At 36.1% G+C, this 19,910-nt stretch overlaps 1 protein-coding gene and 3 long non-coding RNA genes across 6 annotated transcripts in view; 3 read left to right on the plus strand and 1 right to left on the minus strand.

The window, feature by feature from the left end:
* The window catches only part of ninj2 (ninjurin 2), a 46,162-nt gene that overhangs the window by 13,586 nt on the left and 12,666 nt on the right, over nucleotides 1-19,910 (plus strand).
* LOC148679930 (uncharacterized) lies at nucleotides 1,650-5,326 on the plus strand. Its single transcript, XR_015942366.1, has 2 exons — nucleotides 1,650-2,888; nucleotides 2,946-5,326. It is a non-coding gene; the product is annotated as an uncharacterized LOC148679930 (long non-coding RNA).
* LOC141381594 (uncharacterized) lies at nucleotides 5,049-14,381 on the minus strand. 2 transcript variants are annotated; one of them, XR_015942364.1, is made up of 3 exons: nucleotides 9,990-14,381; nucleotides 6,556-7,246; nucleotides 5,049-6,380 (listed from the first exon to the last, which is right to left on the minus strand). It is a non-coding gene; the product is annotated as an uncharacterized LOC141381594 (long non-coding RNA). The 2 variants fall into 2 exon arrangements; XR_015942365.1 differs by having other exon boundaries at nucleotides 6,146-6,387.
* Nucleotides 7,569-9,530, plus strand: LOC148679931 (uncharacterized). Its single transcript, XR_015942355.1, has 3 exons — nucleotides 7,569-7,642; nucleotides 8,241-8,288; nucleotides 9,143-9,530. It is a non-coding gene; the product is annotated as an uncharacterized LOC148679931 (long non-coding RNA).

Below are 19,910 nucleotides of genomic sequence, written 5' to 3' on the forward strand. Positions count from 1 at the left end.
TACATAGAGCATATACTGTAACATAAAGCTAATGTGCGGCCCTCATCCCTGGTTAGGCTTTACAGAATAAAACAGGGCCGGAGTGGGACTCCTTTTCAGCTCTGGAGTTTCAAGCCTCAGACCGGCCCACCTCAGTTCATGACTGAATATATTAAAATAAGGTCATTTCCAAATCAGTTTCTAATGACACTATCATGTCTTTCTTTGAGAAAACAGCTGCTTTAGAACTTCAAATGTTCAACAACCCTAACAGTATTATATGTCTTAACAATAAAAATGAAAAAAATAAATTACTTAGACGAGGATCGAACCCGGGTCAGCGACGTCGTAACCTAACACACTGGACCACAACCTATACATACAATAGTGACTCATCTGACTCATTAACCTGCAGGCTGCATCTTGCACATGAAGCTGCGAGAAAATAGATAAAAAGAGCGGAGCAGCGGTAAAATAATGAATAAAAAGGCTGCGGTCTAAAAATATGAGAGCAACAGATTCTGGAGCTAGGGAAACCGGCCCTCGCGGCCAAAAAACAGACCGGCCTACCCGGTCCTCCCGATTAGCCAATCCGGGCCTGGAATAAAATAAATACAAATCTACAAATAAAAACACACGAAAATACAACTAACATGTTTATACAGAGCCAACAAATTTAAATGTAAGTCAATCTGCATATTAAAGGAAAAAGTAGACCTGACTATCCTAAACAAATCATTGTATTTGCACTGCCTAGAGTCAGCACCTAAGCTTTTCACTCATCATAGCACACGTGCTACTGATTATGACAATAAAAGTGATTTGATTAGATTTTTATTTATTTTTTTGACTACCAATCTACTGTAGACTCTCCCCAAAAAACATGTCGCAACATATACAAACAAACTTTCCTTGTGGTCTCGCTGCCTTCATCCAAGCAGCGCCTCTTGACCACAACACACATCCTCAATGAAAATATCTGACACCTTCCTCACTGCTTTAAAATCCCACAAATGACTCATTGTGCCTCACACACACAGACACACACACACAAAGCTGCTTTCCATCAGCGCACCATTAAAGCTGCTGGACTACTGCATCACGGTTGGTGTCATTTGGGAGCAAGCGATATTCAATCCACACCCATATTATATTGGTGTGTGACAAACCAACACCATGTTTAACAGACATGCCTCTCATAGCAGAGCATGAGCTGGCCTTTGTGACAAAAGGACACAGGTCAATGCAGAGCCTATAGCATGTTTTAAAGTGAAAACACATTGGCTGAGGGTCTGTGAGGGAAAACGGTTTAAGAGGGAAAGCTTATATAACAGGAACCGGTTATATAATCTAACACATATGCTTTGTGTATGTGTGTGTGTGTGTGTACTGAAGGGGTTTTCATCATATTCTTCTTAATTAAAGGATATTTTTGTTAGAATTACAAGTGTTTAGTCTGCTGTAATGGTGAAGTTTTGACTTAAAGAGTTAAATAAAACAACATCTGCTAAGCACAACAGTTTTTTCAAGTGCACTGTAAAGAGCGATTACAGTAGTTACTTATAAATAAATTTAGCAAACCCATTGACTTCACTTTAATAATTACCCACATAGTTTGTTTACACTGTAAAAAGTGATTGGTTACTTAAAGTGACTAAGTCAAGTGACTTAAAAGCAATAAGTTGACTTTAACAATGTAAGATAACCCAATGTAACTAGGAGTTTTTAAGTTGACAATGACTGTTCAATCTGGTGGCACGGTGGCTCAGTGGTTAGCACTGTCGCCTCAGCAAAAAGGTTGTTGGTTTGAGTTGCCATTTTCTGAGTGGAGTTTGCATGTTCCTCCCATGTTCGCGTGGAATTCTTCTAGGTGCTCCGGTTTCTCCCACAATCCAAAGACATGCAGTATAACTAAGTGAATTAGGTAAACAAAATCAGCTTTAGTGTATGAATGTGTCTGAATGTGAGAGTGTGTGAAAGGTTTTCCAGTACTGGGTTGCAGCATATGTCGGAACAGTTGGCAATTCATTGCGCTGTGGCGACCCCTGATAAATAAGGGACTAAGCTGAATGGAAATTAATAAATGAATAAGTATACTCTTTTTTTTTTAAGGTAAGGTCAACTAATCACTTTTTACAGTGTGTATTTCATGGATACATCCATTCATTCATTTTCTTTTCGGCTTGGTCCCTTTCTTAATCTGGGGTTGCCACAGCGGAATGAGCCGCCTTCATGGAGACAAAATTGTAAATTATTTAAGTAGATGAACTAAACATGACTTATTAAGCTAAGCAAGAAAAATACATTTTCCCAGAGATGGGTTGCGGCTGGAAGGGCATCCGCTGGGTAAAACTTGCTGGATAAGTTGGCGGTTTATTCCGCTGTGGCGACCCCGGATTAATAAAGGGACTAAGCCGACAAGAAAATGAAATGAATGAATGAAGAAAAATAAATATATATTCATGCACACAAAGAATAAAATAGAAAATAAAACAATGTTGCAAACAATAAAGCAAAATCTGTAATAGTGTATTAATTATTTATAAACAGACACAATTCAAAAAAAGACTTTTTATTTCTTCTTTTTCGGTTGTATTTTAAAATATAATTAATTCTTGTGATGCAACGCTGAAGTTTTAGCATCATAACTCCAGAAAATCATTCTAAAATGATGATTTGCTGCTAAAAAAAACATTGATTTTTAATAAAAGCAGTTATTTTAAGGGATTTCATTCAGAGTTGAATGTTCAAAAGAGCAGTTCAAAGAAAAAAAAATGAAACTTTCGGCAACATAAAGTTTTACCTGTCACTTTTTCCTCAATTCAATACACCCTTACTAAACAAAAGTATTCATTTCTTAGTATTCTATGACTTTTTGGAGTCTTTTGTTAAACTGATGGACATTGAAAGTATATTAGACAAATATGTTATTGCTGTATTATTTAATATTACTATTTTTTTCAAAGTGTATTAAGCTATTTTGAGTTTATATATTATACATGTTGTATTTTTATTGCTAAACTGAAAATTTAAACTTAAAATAAAAATTGTTATTTAAAATTTTTTTTTGAATTTTTCTCCCAAAAAACAAAGCTGAGCCCAAACTCAGTTTATACTGTCACACAAGCACTGCATTTCCAGCCTGATCTCACGAGAAAATGTAAGTATTTTACGTTTTGCCAGTTTAGTGGCTAATTCGTACGAATTCGTACGATTTCAGTCGTACGAAATGATACGATTTTAAAAAGGAGGTGTGGCACCTAACCCCACCCCTAACCCCAACCGTCATTGGGGAAAAAAGCAAATCGTACTAAATTGTACGAATTAGATCGTACGAATTCATACGAATTAGCCACTAAATGAAAAAGTTACGAATTGCTGTGAGATTGTGTTGGCATTTCAGATAAATGCTGTTCTGTTGCACGTTTTAGTCATTCATTCATTCATTTTCCTCTGGCTTAGTCCCTTATTATTTAGTGGTCATCACAACAGAATGAACAGCCAACTGTTTCACTATACAATATGTTTTACACAACAGATGCCCTCATAGCTGCAACCTACTACTGGGAAACACCCATCCACTCTCACACACTACGGCCAATTTAATCCATCCAATTCACCTATGCCAAATGTCTTTAGACTGTGGGGGAAACCGGAGCACCTGGAGGAAACCTACGCCAACACAAACTCCACAAAGAAATGCCAACTGACCCAGCTGGGACTCGAACCAGCGACGTTTTGCTGTGAGGCGTCAGTGCTAACCACTGAGCCACATATTTCTCTTATTAATCTTTTGCCATCTTGAGTAAACATTTGCACCGATGCCTTCTCAAAGCCCTCTTATAGAATTCAATCAAACTAAATCTCCACGTTGCCTCATGACAAGCTTTCATGTCAGAGGGGCGAATATGATTCCCAAAGTCGCTAATCTGCAATCAGAAGGCACGACCCCAGAAAACCCCACATGTTTGGCTTCCACATGTGACATCTCAGCAGGAGACTTTCCTCCAGGGCTTTCCTGCCTTTCATTGCAGATCACCCGTTGATTTAGCCAGCTAAACAACACTGTATTTCCTTCCCTCTTTCTCCATGAGAGACGCTGTCAAGGGGGAAAAGCAGACAGATGTGATTGGATAAAGTCACTAAAACTGACATGCTGAGCTATGAACCATCAATCATGCTGTCAGTGTTCAAGCAGTCAGGCAGCATTGCTGTGTGTCCAACACCACTGAAAACGGAAAGACACGAGCTGCACGTGCACTAAAACATTTATTCATTGGGTTTACTAAATTTGACTACATTTAAAGTAAGTGGTTGCAAACTATTTATATGGGCTGAATTTAAATGAAATTAAGTTGAACATTACTAAATGTTTAACTTAACCGAAATAAATTGTTTGCAACCACTTATAACTTTAAAAAAAAAATTTGTAAATTCAATGAGCATTTTATTTCAGTTTGTCTGAAAACAACTAGACCAGAGAAAGGCTAAGTAAACGAAAATGAAAACTATTGGTCAAAAAACATTTAGTTTAACTGAAATAAAAAGATAAAACATTCAGAATAAATGTAGAACTAAAACAGTTACTAAAAAAGGAACTGAAATAAAATCTTGATTAGCAAAAATAAATAATAGTTTTTCAGAATTAAGCACTGTGCTGGAAAATATGCCCTGCGGCTTTTTATAGAAACATCTGTAGATGCACTTTTTAAGGACAAACACATCAGAAAAGCTCATGATTACTAAGTTTAATTTAGTTTCTTCAATTCACCTATAGTGCATGTCTTTGGACTGTGGGGAAAACCGGAGCACTCGGAGGAAAACCATGCAAACACCGGGAGAACATGCAAACAGAAAGGCCAACCAATTAAGCTGAGACTTGAACCAATGACCTTCTTGCTGTGAGGCAAAAGTGCTAACCACTGAGCCACAATATCGCCCATAATTATATACAATTTTCTGTTAAACATGTTCTAACTTGTCAAATTAGGCACTTTTAACTACATTTATGACCTTTACCATAAAGACGTTTGTCTGAGTTATTTATTATTTTTCGTTTTATTTGTTAAATCTGTATAGTTTCTAGAGTCAGTGTTTATTCAAACAATTATTTTATTTTTACTAACAGATTTGCACATGAGTTGGTAATTCCTGTAAACACTGAACGATGAATTTGCTCTTCAGTGTTTGGGCTAATGATTTCAAACCACACTGAACTGAGCTAAACTGAACTGAACTTAAACACTAAAAACTGAACTACCCTGATCCAGTCACTATTTAGGTGAAGCTGCTTTGACACAATCTACATTGTAAAAGCGCAACACAAATAAAGCTGAATTGAATTGAATTGCTAAAGTTTGTCTTGATGATCTTTTATATCTAGTTATTATTGTTATTTTAGTGCTTTGGTTATTTTGTAAAGCACTGCTCTTCTATCATGCTCTAGACACAAATCTTTCCCATTTTTATCAATTAAGATTGATTTTGATCTCCAATAAAATAGTTTGGCTCTTGTCCATCCGACCAGACGTCAGTGAGATGTTTGATGTATTCTGAGATTATTTATAAAGCCTGTTTGACTCAGATGTAGACTTTCCTGTCTCTGTGACTTCGCTCGACTCTTTGATTGATGTGCTCACGCAAAGCCAAAAAAAAAAAAAATGCTATTCTTCTTCGGGTCTTTGAACTGTTTGTTTGCCACTCAAATTTTCTGTTTTCAGCACTCACAAAGGAATCGCTGCTTTGTTGAATGTTCATAAACGGAATGCACACAGACACAGTTTGAGGAATGCACATGGTTTTTGACATTTTGAAAACATGCTGAGGAAAAAAAGCACATTTATAAATGACATCTGACATTCTCACGCTACCAAAAGACAATAGAGCCAATTTTGATGATGAAGTCACTAGATATCAATTAATTTCAAGGTACAAGTGAGATGAGGATTGGGAATCAGTCTAATGCAGAATTCGCAAGTCCTCTGTCAGTGCAAAATTGTGCATCATGTACACTGGACAAACTTAAAGCAGCACTTTCAGCGTATAGATCCTGCTTGTAATAGTTACTGTATAATCCCCCCCAGCCACTCATGCACATTTGGTCATGTATAAAGCTTAACTGCTTTTGGGACAGTTATTTCAAAACTATATCTGTTTTTTTTTTTTTGAGTATATCTTGCTCTCCTTGCCCACGGATTGCCATTTTTGGAATTTTGTCCACGTCGTATAATCTTACAAAGATACAATCAGATTGCATAGCTTTTATTGTGCTCCTAGCCCAACGACTAATATTGCTTTGGTGGAAGGATCAGAAATCTCCAACCCCAACAGAGTGTAACCGTGATGTCCTCTTCTTTCTTAAGTTGGAAAAAACTGGACTGTCTAGAGCAGGGGTTTTCAAACTCGGTCCTGGAGGGCCGGTGTCCTAGAGATTTTAGCTCCTACCCTAATCAAACACACCTGAACCAGCTAATCATGCTCTTACTAGATATACTAGAAATTTCCTGGCAGGTGTGTTAAAGCAAGTTGGAGCTAAATGCAGCAGGAAACCAGCCCTCCAGGACCGAGTTAGGACACCCCTGGTCTTGAGATTAATCTAACCAGTTTAAGAAAATTTGGGACCCATTTAGGAAATATATCCAAGAACATGTTTTATTGTCAAATATATACCAAGTCCTTGTTACAGCAAATTGATTATTTTTCTTTCCTAAGTGCAAAGTAGAGTGTATTCTGTGATTCTACAATTGTAGTTTTTGCCAAGCCACATTGTTATTTACCTTTTTATTTGTTGGTATGATTTGTTTTCTTGTTGTATGTGCTTAAGTTAATACTATCTATACTTTTTAAAATATATAAATCTATTTTTTTTTTTTGAAGGAAGTCTTATTTGTTTAGTTTAGCTAGAATATTTTTATTATTATTATTTATTTATTTTTTTTTGAATGCAAATTTTAAGGTCAATATTTTTCAACCCAGGCTCATTATGTACCCTTATATAGAGATCGCAAAATACATCCCAGGAGGTACTTTTTAAAAAAAAAAAAAGTTTTTGTTTTAGCAAATCCAACAGAGGCCGTTGTATACGCTTTTTCCGATCTCAAACTTTTCTTGCGAGTGCCATTTACGCCTGCTAATTTTGTGTAAATAACCCAGAGGCTGCTGTCAACTGACTGACTAAACATCCAGCCAACCAAAGCCCCCCATACCCCCCAAAACTAAACCTAACCGACAGTGTTTTCAAACGCAATCCAAAAAAGAAAGACCTCACCTACACTGTAAAAAGTGCTACACTCACAAAGTTGGTTCTATCTACTTTAAATAATTGCAATCTAGTTAATTTTATTTGTTTTATACCAAAAAAATTAAATTTGCTTCCTCTTTACTTAAAATATATCAGTTTTTATATAACTGTATATTTTGAATAAAACTAATGCAATTTATTTGAGTAGATTTTTTTACGTGGTTATTGTGTAGAATAAATGTTATAAAAGTGAGTTGACACAGACAATTTATTAGAGCAGCTGTCGATGTGGGCAGGTGTTCATAAAACGTGATTTTAATAGTTTGGCGTGACTCCTTTTTCATTGCCCGGGATTTAGCAGGCAGACGCAGCTTCTGCAATGGTCGACATTAACTGCTCCCAGCAGCGGATCTGATTAACACGGTAAGTTGCAAATTTAGCCGAATGATAATTGTAAAGTCATGCAAAACTGCTGTCTTCGCTAGGCAGGTGAGGTTTTAGCTTTGTAAATTGTACTGTAGCCTCAGGTATGTTAACAGTTAGACTGCTCTCACATGGAAAGCTAAGTTGGCTAACGCTAACCAACGCTAGTTTATGCTAACGATTAAAAGTGATATTATTGAATAAAAATAGTGAAAGTAGTTTTAAAACACTTAGTAGGTATAACTAACGTTGCAGAACCGATTAACAAGGTCACTGGTGGGCGGTCGGGGTGTGGGGGTTCAGTTTGTTAGCGCTAACTTAGCTAAAGTTAGCTCACCTAAGTTATAGCAGCACATTAAGGATGGATATTAAATGCAGAAACGTATGCAACAGTTAAGTAGTTTGTGTTTAACGTAAGAGAAAGTATAACTTAAAGTTTGTGTTTTAGAGATTTAGTCCATAAGTTTTTTAATGCTGCATAGTAAATAAATTACAGATTTACAATTTATTTTAACTTAAATTACATTTACTACTGATGTTTACAGAACCATTTAAATTGTATGCACCTCATTCTAAAATGCATGTTCTTGGTCTTTAGATACCAAAGTGATTTTGTTACCTGTGGATCTTCAAACTTCACATCCAGGTAAGAAAAACATTAGATACAACTACAGCTATAATTATTTGCAGGCAAGTAAAACATTGGTAAAATTGCAAACAATAGTGGGCTCCATAGAATTAACTTACATTTGATATCTGAAGATTTTTTTATGTGTGCAACAGTAAAAACAGTATAAAAATATCCTAATGCAGTTTCTTATTATCTGTCAGTCTTTCAATAAAGCTAACTGATAACACTGAATCACTGAACTGTCATTTGCCAGTGACATTAAATTTGAAGAAAAAGTCAATTAAATGTAGCTTTAGCAAAAATTTAATGTAAACCTTAATGTAATGTGTAAAATGGCAATGTATTTGTTTATTTATTTAATAAAATTTGTATTATGACGTGCAAAGTTTGGTGCAAAATGAAGATGACATTTAAATTATAGAACTTGTATTCTATAATTTTCATATAGCCATTTTCAAACAGTTTTAATATCTAAATTAAATACACATTCTTATGCTTTATAAGTTGCCAAAATAAACAAAAAATGTAATACCTAAATTTTAACAATTCTTTGATTGACAGGAAAACACAATGACATGCACTGTTACACTGAGTAAAATCACAGTTTTCTTTAAAATTTGATAACTAAAAACACCTGGAATAATGTAATTACACAACCTCTATAACCTTTTTTTATTTTTTTAAATAGAAGTTAGGTAATTTTAACTAAGGTAATTTTTAACTGATAAACTAAGGTGTTTCATCCATGCATCATTCTCACTGGACTTTTGTAACTTTACTTGTAGTTATTTCCTATTCAGTATTTAGCTATTTAATGTTGTTTGGTAGCAACCACCTGAACTCCTGTTTCTTTTTGTCTCTACCAATAGAGTTGTGAGGAATCAGAGGTGCATGCGGCTGCCCACGGGAAAAATTTGCCATCAGCCCAACACAGTTTGGATTATCATAGGACTGTCAGAGGTTTGCCAAACCTGTCAAATGCATGATGGCTCCTGTTTGGACTTACCGATGTCCTCGACTTCAAGTATCCATCAAAACTGTATACATTTGAGATATATTAGAGACTCTTTGTGGGACTGGACATTATGCATCCTAAATCTTTATCAAAATATGCAAATCTCCTCACTGAGTTGCCTTGGATGATTTCTCAATAGGATCTGGTATTATTAATGTTTTTATTTATGTATTGTGTATGTGTAGCCACATTAATGGCCTATTTTGTAGTCACTATTAAAAGGAACATCGATTGATATTGAATACATGTTATGGTCTTTAATCCATCTTCCCATTCTTATTTAATTGTTATTGACAGGAAAGTCTGTTTATCTGTTTTTCCTAGTGTATATTGTGCTTACAATATAGAAACGCCGATTTATTTTCTGAGGTTACAGCCAGAAGTCAATTAAATTAGTTTTAAATGACATATGCATGGTTAATTTTATTTAGATCATTAAGTTCATAATACTTAATTAAAATGAGTACAGTCAACATATAGCAATGTATAAGTAAGTTAAGTTTAACAAAAAAAGTAAGTTTATCTGATTTGAGTAATTTTAGAAATATTAGTTGGCTCAACTTAATTTTATTGCATTTGTTTTAAGCAATGTTTTAGTGTTTAAAATACTTAAAAAAGGCTGGAAGTTGAATCAACCTAAAACGTCCGATGCAACCACTTGCCTCACTTTTTATAAGTTAGATCTAAGTAACATTTTTTACAGTGTAATTTTTACCACGTTTTCACATCTTACCACATTCTCACCCTGTTATTTACTTGATAATATTATTTTTTGCCGTTTGTTTTTGTTTTTCCTGCTTTTTGGAACCATTCTTCACAAATCTTGAACTCCGTCTTCGTGGTCAACTCCTCCCTGCATCACAAGTCCACCAACATATGTAGTGAACTACTGGGCAAACCTGTTAACAGCAGAACAGCCGTCCACATGGAGGTAAGCGGTCAGCCAGTAGAGTGAAAAGAAACAAAAGCCATCGACAGCGTCTTACCGCCTTGTGGTGTTTCTTTTCAAGATGAAATGCAGCCATTCGCAACTCTGGCTACATAATTCCCACTCTCTAGAAATGTATACGGGAGTACGTTTTCACAATGAGCCTGTGTTGATATTATCGATTCCTTAATAATTTTCCCCTCTACTGGCTAAACCACTGTTATCCAATAACTTGCCCAGTTAACCTAACATGCCTATTTAAACCAGTAAGTTAAGCCTTTAAAGTTCACTTTAAACTAATAGTTTCTTTTAAGACAACTACAAAATAGTAGGTGCTGTCATAATTATGATAACAAAATAAATGTAAACTAAAATTAGAAGTTAGTTATTAAAACTATTATGTTTACAAATGTGTTGAAAAACCTCTTCTCTCTAATAAATAACTTGTGGGAAATATTTTTAAATGAACTGAATTTCAGAGAAAAGTTAATAATCCTCAATTTAACTTCTTATGTACTGTATAATGCAAAAATATGATAAATAAATGCATCGATAAATGCATTTATTAACACTGAGACATTTATTCATCACACTGTTCATTAATCTTTGTTAACTTCAAATAACAATAACACAATTGATCATGTTTAATTCATTTTAACTTCATTTGATTCAGTTGAACTGATATAATTAACCGACGTTAACAAATGACACTTATTCTTTCACAATTTAGTGAAAGAACCATGGGGAGTTAATCATTTCTTCCCTTTCTGAGCTGTTTCATTGAGCTACTTGTTCCCCTGCAGGACAAATCTGGGGAAGTGTCTTAGACATTACATGGCCTTCAGAGCAGGATGAGTCATCACACACACACACACACACACACACACACACACACACACACACACACACACACACACACACACACACACACACACACACACACACATGCGCAACCTATAATGTGTTTTTCAGGCACTTCAGCAATCATTTGACAAACTGGACGTTCCACTGTAATATGACACCACCAAGGCTTTGTGCTGGGAGCCAGAACTCATGATGCTTCAATGCAAACACACAAGTACGCACACACAGAGGACACTCAAACTCATTGACCAGCAGAACAGAAATCTGCTTTCTTACTGGCCTTTGCAATGTAACATCGGAGTGGATCTAAACTTTTTTTTACATGTCTGGTAACTTTAGTTTAAGCAACAGTTTACACGATTTACTACTGCTTATTACCTGCCTATTAAGAAAACATTGAAGATGTTTATAAGCACTTATAACGTATGATCTTATTTTTCATCCCTAATCCTACCCAATACCTAAACTCAACTGCTACCTCAATAACTATTGAGCAGCTAATTAGTAGTTTATTGAGCTAAAAGTCGTGTGACTGAATTTCTTTATTCAGTACAATGCAAAACAAGATGTATTGTTTTGATGTACCACCCCACATCAGACATGCTCCAACTCTATCTTGTAAAAAGCATTTGAAACTCCATCTTTAGCATTTGAGCCTTTTTAATGTTGAGGGGTTTGCCTTATGTTTTAATTGTTATGTATGTGATGTAGGTTTTATTTTAATTTAGTATTGATTGTGATTAGCACTTTGGGCAAAGTTGTGTTGTAAAAAAATGTGCTATATAAACTAACTAACTAACTAACTAACTAACTAACTAACTAACTAACTAACTAACTAACTAACTAACTAAGATATCCTACCAGATATCAAACCATTTGTGGAAACTGATTGCAACAAGTTCAAAAGCTTATCCTAATGAGTACTGTGATCAATTTGAGTAAATAAAGCACTGTGAGCACAGTAAAACCCAATAAATGAAGAGAACTCAAACCAACTGAGTACTGGAAAACTCAATAAGTTAAGGCAACTAAAACCTTTTGAGGAAACCGATTGCTACAAACCATTTGAGTTAAAAAATAATCTACTGTATACTGTGAACTTACTCAATTGAAGTTGAAGTAATAAGTTATTTAATTAACTCAAAACCTTCAACTCTGAGTTCAAAACTCTTTTCAAATGAGTAGAATTAACTTTTAGTCAATTTTGAGTTAACTACACTCATTTCATAAAGTTGACTGTTGAGTTTTACAGTGTAGGAGCAAAATAAATACCATGAAAGTCAATGGCAGTCTTTTCCCCCCAACATTCTTCAGAATATATATATTTGTGTGTGTGTGTGTGTGTGTACTATAGAAAACGAAACTCAGACAGGTTTGGAATTCGTGAAGGACGAGTAAATTAATTTTTAGAGTAACTTTTCATTTAAAAAAGCCAAATACTCTACATCCTCACTTTACTTGGATGGTCTAAAGCTCAAAGCGGCCTCTCAAAGATACTTATACAAGTACACACACATTCACGCATGCTCTAACTTTAGTGTTAACCTAGACACGATTAAAGAGCACTGCTGTAATGATATAGTAACGTTCTGTATAAATCTGAGCAAGTTTGAGGTCAGTCTGACAGGGCTAAATGCCTGCAGTATAATCGTCTGCCATTTCCAACATGCTTTATATTCCCTTTGAAATATCTGGTGCCCTCTTGTATGATTATAGGCCAGTGATGGTGAATCAGGGGAAGTGGGGAAAATGGGTTGGTCTTACTGAAAACGAGCAGCTTATCTGGGATGGGAATAAAAATGTATAAATATAAATGTACACTGTGAAAAGCGATTAGTTACTTTAAAAAGTGAGTAAACCCATTGCCCTAAAAGCAAAAACTTGATTTAACTAAAAGAAAAGTCAGTAAACTCATTGTATAACTTTTAGAATTATACCGACCCAGGCTTATTACAGATATGCACCCAGGTCTACATTTCTGGGGACAGTGAAATATGTAATTGGAGGTACGTCTGCTTGCAGTTGTTGCTTTTGCAAGTCCACCAGAGGCCGCTGTGCACACTTTTTTAATGATCACAAACTCCTCTCATGTGTCCTCTTTTTGCACAAATCCACCAGAGGGCGCAATATATATTTCAGCCAACCAGGCCATCTTGCTATCGACTGACTGACTGACTGAATGACGGACTCGTTGCGGTCGTCACGGTCAACTCAGCTCCGCACTCCAAGTCCACCGGCATATGTGATGAGCTGCAAACTGGTAGCACCGGAAAAGCCGTCCGTACGGAAGTAAGGGGTCAGCTTAAAAGGAACAAATGAAACAAAAGCCGTCTGCGAAAACATTCTGCCCTGTAGCATTCATTTTAAAGATGAAATGCAGCCATATGTACATCTAGCTGCATAATTCACACTCTCCAGAAATGTAGACAGGGGTACATATCCACAATGAACCTGTGTTGCAACAACACACTCACACAAAAAATGACTTTTGCAGCTTGTTCAACCTGCTTATTTAAAACTTGTTTAAATAACCCAATTCTTACGTTTTTTCGGGACCTAATTGTTTTTTGTTTAATACATTTAAATTTGTAAAAATGATTAAATTAACTTAATTGACTTGTGTTGAGACAGCATGATGGAATTGTGAGGAACCCTGCATTTTTAACAGTGTTTGTTTACCTAATAATTATAAGGCAACGAGTCTACAGTTAAAATTAACAATTGAAGATGTTCTCTGTGCTATATTACGGATACAAATGTTGTATTTCTGATATTTCTTTTATATTTTATTATATAAATTTTATATATTATTTTGATCTGTATCTTTTTTCAAATATCGCATTTATGGTTGTATATGTGCTTCAGAATGTATGACCTGAAAAAATGCCAATTATCATAACTAATATTTTAGATTAAGTTAACTGGGTTGAATGTGTTGACAACTTATATATCAAAGTTTTACTTGGCTGAACTTATTAGACTTTAAAAACATGACTCAGCTGAACTCATATATATTAGTTAACTTTTATTGTAATACTTTCACTTAAATTTATTTTTGTTTACGTTTGGATGACGTCAGACAATAAACATCTTCCTGCAGGTTTAGAATTTGATTGTGCTGCATGATGAAAAATGGCTTAAGCAGGATGACAAAATTTGGGCGGGTTTGGGATCAGTTTGGATTTTTTGGAAACTTTAATATTTAAGTTTACCAAACTTAAACCATGTCCATTACACTTGAATCATAAAGGTCTATCAGCATTATTCTCAATTATAACAACTTAGACCACGTCCATTACTTGTATTGTCAAGTCCTTTCAACTTTAACCCGAGGTACGAAAATGGTCACACTTTGTTTTGATGGTCCGTTTGTTGAATTTAGGTTAAATTGCATCTACATACCAACTTATTCTCATTAGATTATAAGTAGACTGTTAGGTTGGGGTTAGAGTTAGTGTAAGTTGACATGTATTTGCATGTTGCTTATAGTCAGCTAAATGTCTGTTGAAAGAGCAGTATCAGCAGATATTAAGCAGACAGTCTACTAATACTCAAATGGACTATCAAAATAAAGTGCTACCGTGTGCACTACTACTAAGAAAACTTTATTATTTAAGTGAAGTAAACTTAATTTTTTTAAGTTGAAACAACAACAAAACAATTTACAGTGTGTATCTCGTGAAACATGCTTAAAAAATGTTCTTTTACTCTTGTTTGGAAAACTTCAAATGAAGAACATTTTACTGTATGTCGTATAAGTTACATTAATTTATTTAAATTTGAAATTCAGATGGTTTAAAATAAATTTGCATTAAAACATTTACAAAATAAAAAACAAAAACAAACAAAAAATGAAATCAAACCTTATTTTTTTATTTTCAGAAAAAGAAATTCTTTCTTGGAAACTGAAGGATAAAAAAGGGAATAACAAGTAAATTACATAACATTTAACATTTAAAAAAGTATAAGCGTATTAACGTTCATCCAAAAATGATAACTGTAACCATTAAACATCTATAATAGAAAAAACAAAAACTATGAAAATCGATGGTTACAGGTTTCCAGCGTTCTTCAAAATATCTTCTGTTGTATCTAACAGAAGAAAGAAACTTCAGCAGGTTTGTGACAAGTGAAAGGAAAATAAATGAAGACCGAATGTTCAGTTTTGGGGTGAACTGTCCCTTTAAATTCTAGAATATCTCTTTATTTCAGAAGTTATAGTGCGTTGGTGCCCTTTACATCATAGGACTGGGTCTGCTGGAGTCCACTTACTGTGAGCCGCTGTTTTCATAAGCAGAAACAACAGCCGGAGCTCAGGGCAGATAGAGAGAATAAATGCAGAGGAATGGAGAGAGAAACAGACTGATAAGACACTGCTGGAAAACACAGATCTCCACCCTGAGCTCAGGAGCTGCTCCACACACACACACACACACACAAACACACACACACACACACACACACACACACACACAGACTGCATTTCTCTCTGCTTATTATTGTTTCCAGGACAGATAGAAACACACAGGGAGATAACGTTTATCAAAGGACAGAGGAGTACTGATTGTGTGTGTGTGTGTGTGTGTATGTGTGTGCGTGTGTCTATTGTGAATTTTGCATGTCATTTCTAAAGCAATTTTTGGGGACTATGAGTGTGTGTGTGTGTGTGTGTGTGTTTCTATTGTGAACTCTGCATGTCATTTCTAAAGCAATTGTGTGTGTGTGTGTGTGTCCTGGGTTAATGCCGAACATTGTGACCCAGTTTATTGAAGTGGCCCCCCAGTTGTCCAGTTTTGAATCACTCTATCCTTATAAAACCCAGCAGAACACACTCATAAATGAGGACAAACTGTGGACCTTTTAATGTCAACGCTATGTTTTTATAGAAGGCTACTATGGTCATCCAAATATTGTATTTTCCACTTGAGGACATATACTTGAATGTCCAGAAAGGAGAGTTTGAAATAAGATTAATTTAGGTTAAAAGAAAATATACACTAACCGGCCACTTTATTGGGTACACCTTACTAGTACTGTGTTGGACACCCTATTGCCATTAGAACAGCCTTAATCCTTCGGGGCATAGATTAATCAAGGATCTGGAAATATTCCTCAGAGATTTTGGTCCATATTGACATGATAGCATCACACAGTTGCAGATTTGTCAGCTGCACATCCATGATGTGAATCTCCCCTTCCACCACATCACAAAGGTGCTCTATTGGATTGAGATCTGGTGACTGTGGAGGCCATTTGAGTACAGTGAACTCATTGTCATGTTCAAGAAACCCAAAAATGTGCCTAGAAGATATCTCCCACACCATCACACCACCAGCAGCAGCCTGAACTGTTGATACAAGGCAGGATGGATTCAAGCTTTCATGTTGTTGACTCCAAATTCTGACCCTACCATCCGAATGTCGCAGCAGAAATCAAGACTCATTAGACCAGGCAACGTCAATCTTCTATTGTCCAATATTGGTGAGCCTGTGTGAATTGTATCTTGTTTCCTGTTCTTAGCTGACAAGAGTGGCACCCTGTGTGCTCTTCTGCTGCTGTAGCCCATCAGCCTCAAGGTTGGACGTGTGTTCAGAGATGCTCTTCTTCAGACCTCGGTTGTAATGAGTGGTTATTTGAGTTACTGTCTATCAGCTGGACCCAGTCTGGCCATTCTCATCTGACCTCTGGCATCAACAAAGCATTTGCACTCACAGAACTGCCGCTCACTGGATTGTTTCTCTTTTTCAGACCATTCTTTATAAACCCTAGAGCTGGTTGTGCGTGAAAATCCCAGTAGATCAGCAGTTTTTGAAATACTCAGACCAGCCCGTCTGGCACCAACAACCATACCAGGTCACTAAAATCAGCTTTCATCCCCATTCTGATGCTCTGAACTGCAGCAGATCGTCTTGACCATGTCTACATGCTTAAATGGATTAAGTTGCTGCCATGTGATTGGCTGATTAGAAATTTGTGTTAACAAGCAGCTGGACAGGTGTACCTAATAAAGTGGCCAGTGAATGTAAACAGATCATAAACAAACACTGTTAATATAACTTTGTAAAAAAAAAAAAAAAAAAAAAAGATTAATAAATAAAGAAAAGCTTTCCAATCCAGTTTCATTAATTACATGTTGGAGCATTTTTAATTCACTATTAAGTACACTTGACTTTAAATAAACTCATGTTAAATCGTACTTTAAACTGTAAACTCTTCTATATTTATGACACAATTTATAATTCTTTTCTGTTAAAAAAAACATAGATCTATATATATTTACATTACGTGCAACTACAAATGTTTAGAAATACAACTGTGTGTATGAGTAACTTTTTCATTTGAGGACGTTCATGAATGTCCCTAAAGGGACGTGTGCTAGATTTAGCTCCCTTTTATAGGGACAACATTACCCTCAAACTACAGAGAGTCCACAAACACTCATGTCATGTAATTTCTCCAATGACAAGCCACCAGAGCAACATTTCAGATCATTCACACTTTCAGGAAACATAAAGGACGTTTGGTGGCTTCATGGCACAGAAAATGTAGGAATTTTGTGTAAACATTTCCTGTTCTCTATCTCATCTTTCTCACACACCCTCACACACACATATGGTCACAGATGATGATAGTATGAGTTCCTGAAGATTAGCGTCTCTCTTGGGTTCCATTATGACTTTGCACAGTCTAGTATTCTGTGTGTGTGTGTGTGTGTGTGTGTGTGTGTGTGTGTTTTATGCTGCTACCCTAAAGACCAGTTTTCTACTCTAAACCTGCTTTCCCGTCTCACGGAGGTCTCATTAGTTTCTCATAACTTTGTCTAAAATGTATGGAAGCAAAAACAATCTTTATCGCCAATTTTGATTGGATACTGCTCTATGGTTCCATGAAGAACCTTTAAAGGGATAGTTCTCCCAAAATTCTGTCATTATTCACTCACCCTTTGTTCTGCTCAACACAAAAGAATATATTTTGAAGAATGTTGGAGACCGATAGCCATTGACATCCACAGTATTTGCTTTTCGTACTATGAATGTCGATGGTTACAGGTTTCCTGCATTTTCCAGAATGTCTTCTTTTGTGCTCGAAAAATAAATAAAACAATCCCAAACTGCTTTGAATCTGCCATATTATATTGAGTATAATTAACTGTAAATATATGTAATCTTAGAAGAAAGTTGCAGGTTCGAATTTCAGCTGGGCCAGTTGGCATTTCTGTGCAGAGTTTGCATGTTTTCCCATGCAGTGTTTGCATGGGTTTCCTTCGGGTGATCTGGTAAATCTCAGTCCAAAAACATGCGCTATAGGGAAATTGGATGAACTAAATTGGCTGTAGTGTATGAGTGTGTGTGTGAATGTGGGAGTGTATGGGTGTTTCCCAGTACTGGATTGCAGCTGGAAGGGCATCTGCTGCATAAAACACATGCTGGAATAGTTGTCGGTTCATTTTGCTGTGGCGACCCCTGATAAATAAGAGACTACGCTGAAGGAAAATGAATAAATGAATGAATATTTAACCCTTGTGATGCAATCGGGTCTGTTTTGAAATCCATAAACTACTGATGACTCATGCTGCACTCTCTCATTTTGCCCAATCAAATGCTTTCTATAATTTGAATGCCCCTCCCCCGATACAAAATCCATCTGACCTTCTCCTCTCTATAATATCAATCTCGTTCTCCTCTGTGTTCCCACTTCAACTTTCCAGTAAAGGTCTTCTCCTGTGAGTACAGTAAATCTATACCACTATAATTTCTTCATGATGGCAAGAAGAAGGACGTCAGTGAAAGTTATGAGTAAAAACACAGTCACAGTTTAACAGAAAACACATTTCCATGTCAGACCCCCTGTAGAACTGCAGAAATGGAGGATTGAAGTCAAGCAGAAAGAGTGAAGGGTAGATGAACCCGGCTTTGCCTTCAATTTTATGAAGCAATATTTAGCAGATGTTTTTAAAGCAACTTGAATGAAGAGAACTATACAATCAGACCAAAAAAAAAAAAAGCACCGATATATGACAAATTGTCTGTTTTTATGTTAGAAACAGTTTTGCATGCATCGGTTTTGAGATTTTGGGCTTCATAGATTTTCCAGCCTGATCTGGAACTATTTTACGTTTTGTCAGTTTAGTGGCTAATTCATATCAATTCATTCTAGTTCAATTGTATGAAAATGTAAAGTTAGTCGACACAGTGGCTCAGTGGTTAGCACTGTGGCCTCACAGCAAAAAGGTCACTGATTCGAGTCCCGGCTGGGTCAGTTGAAATTTCTGTGTGGAGTTTGCATGTTCTCCCCGTGTTTGAATGGGTTTCCTCCAGGTGCCCTGGTTTCCCCCACACTCCAAAGATGTGCTATAGGTGAACTGAATAAACTTAACTGGCTGCAATGTAGGTGTGTGAATGATGGATGTTTCCCAGTACTGGGTTGCAGCTGGAAGGGCATCCGCTGTGTAAAGCGTGCTTGATAGATTGGCAGTTCATTCTGCTGTGGCGACCCCTGATGTATAAAGGGACTAAGCCAAAGGAAAATAAATGAATGAATGAGTAAAAATAACACAACATATATTTGTTCCTTTCAGCTGTGATGCTGTAAATAAACTATTATCTGGCTAATCTGCTCAGAAACACCTGTCACCTGCACTGTCTTCCTGCCTCTGTGAGTCTCCAGTTCTGCTGTTATTGTGTGTGTCCGTACTGTGCAGGAGCTTGGGAGCGTGTGTGTTGTTTTTACAGGCAGAGGAAGAGATTTGTGGATGAACTGTGTGGCTGACTTCATCACAATTTATCATGCGGATGTGGCCAAACAGAGGCTGAGAGTAAACACAATTCAC

This window comes from Danio rerio, chromosome 4 (genome assembly GCF_052040795.2).
Source record: "Danio rerio strain M-AB ecotype USA chromosome 4, GRCz13ab, whole genome shotgun sequence".
NCBI lineage: Eukaryota > Metazoa > Chordata > Actinopteri > Cypriniformes > Danionidae > Danio > Danio rerio.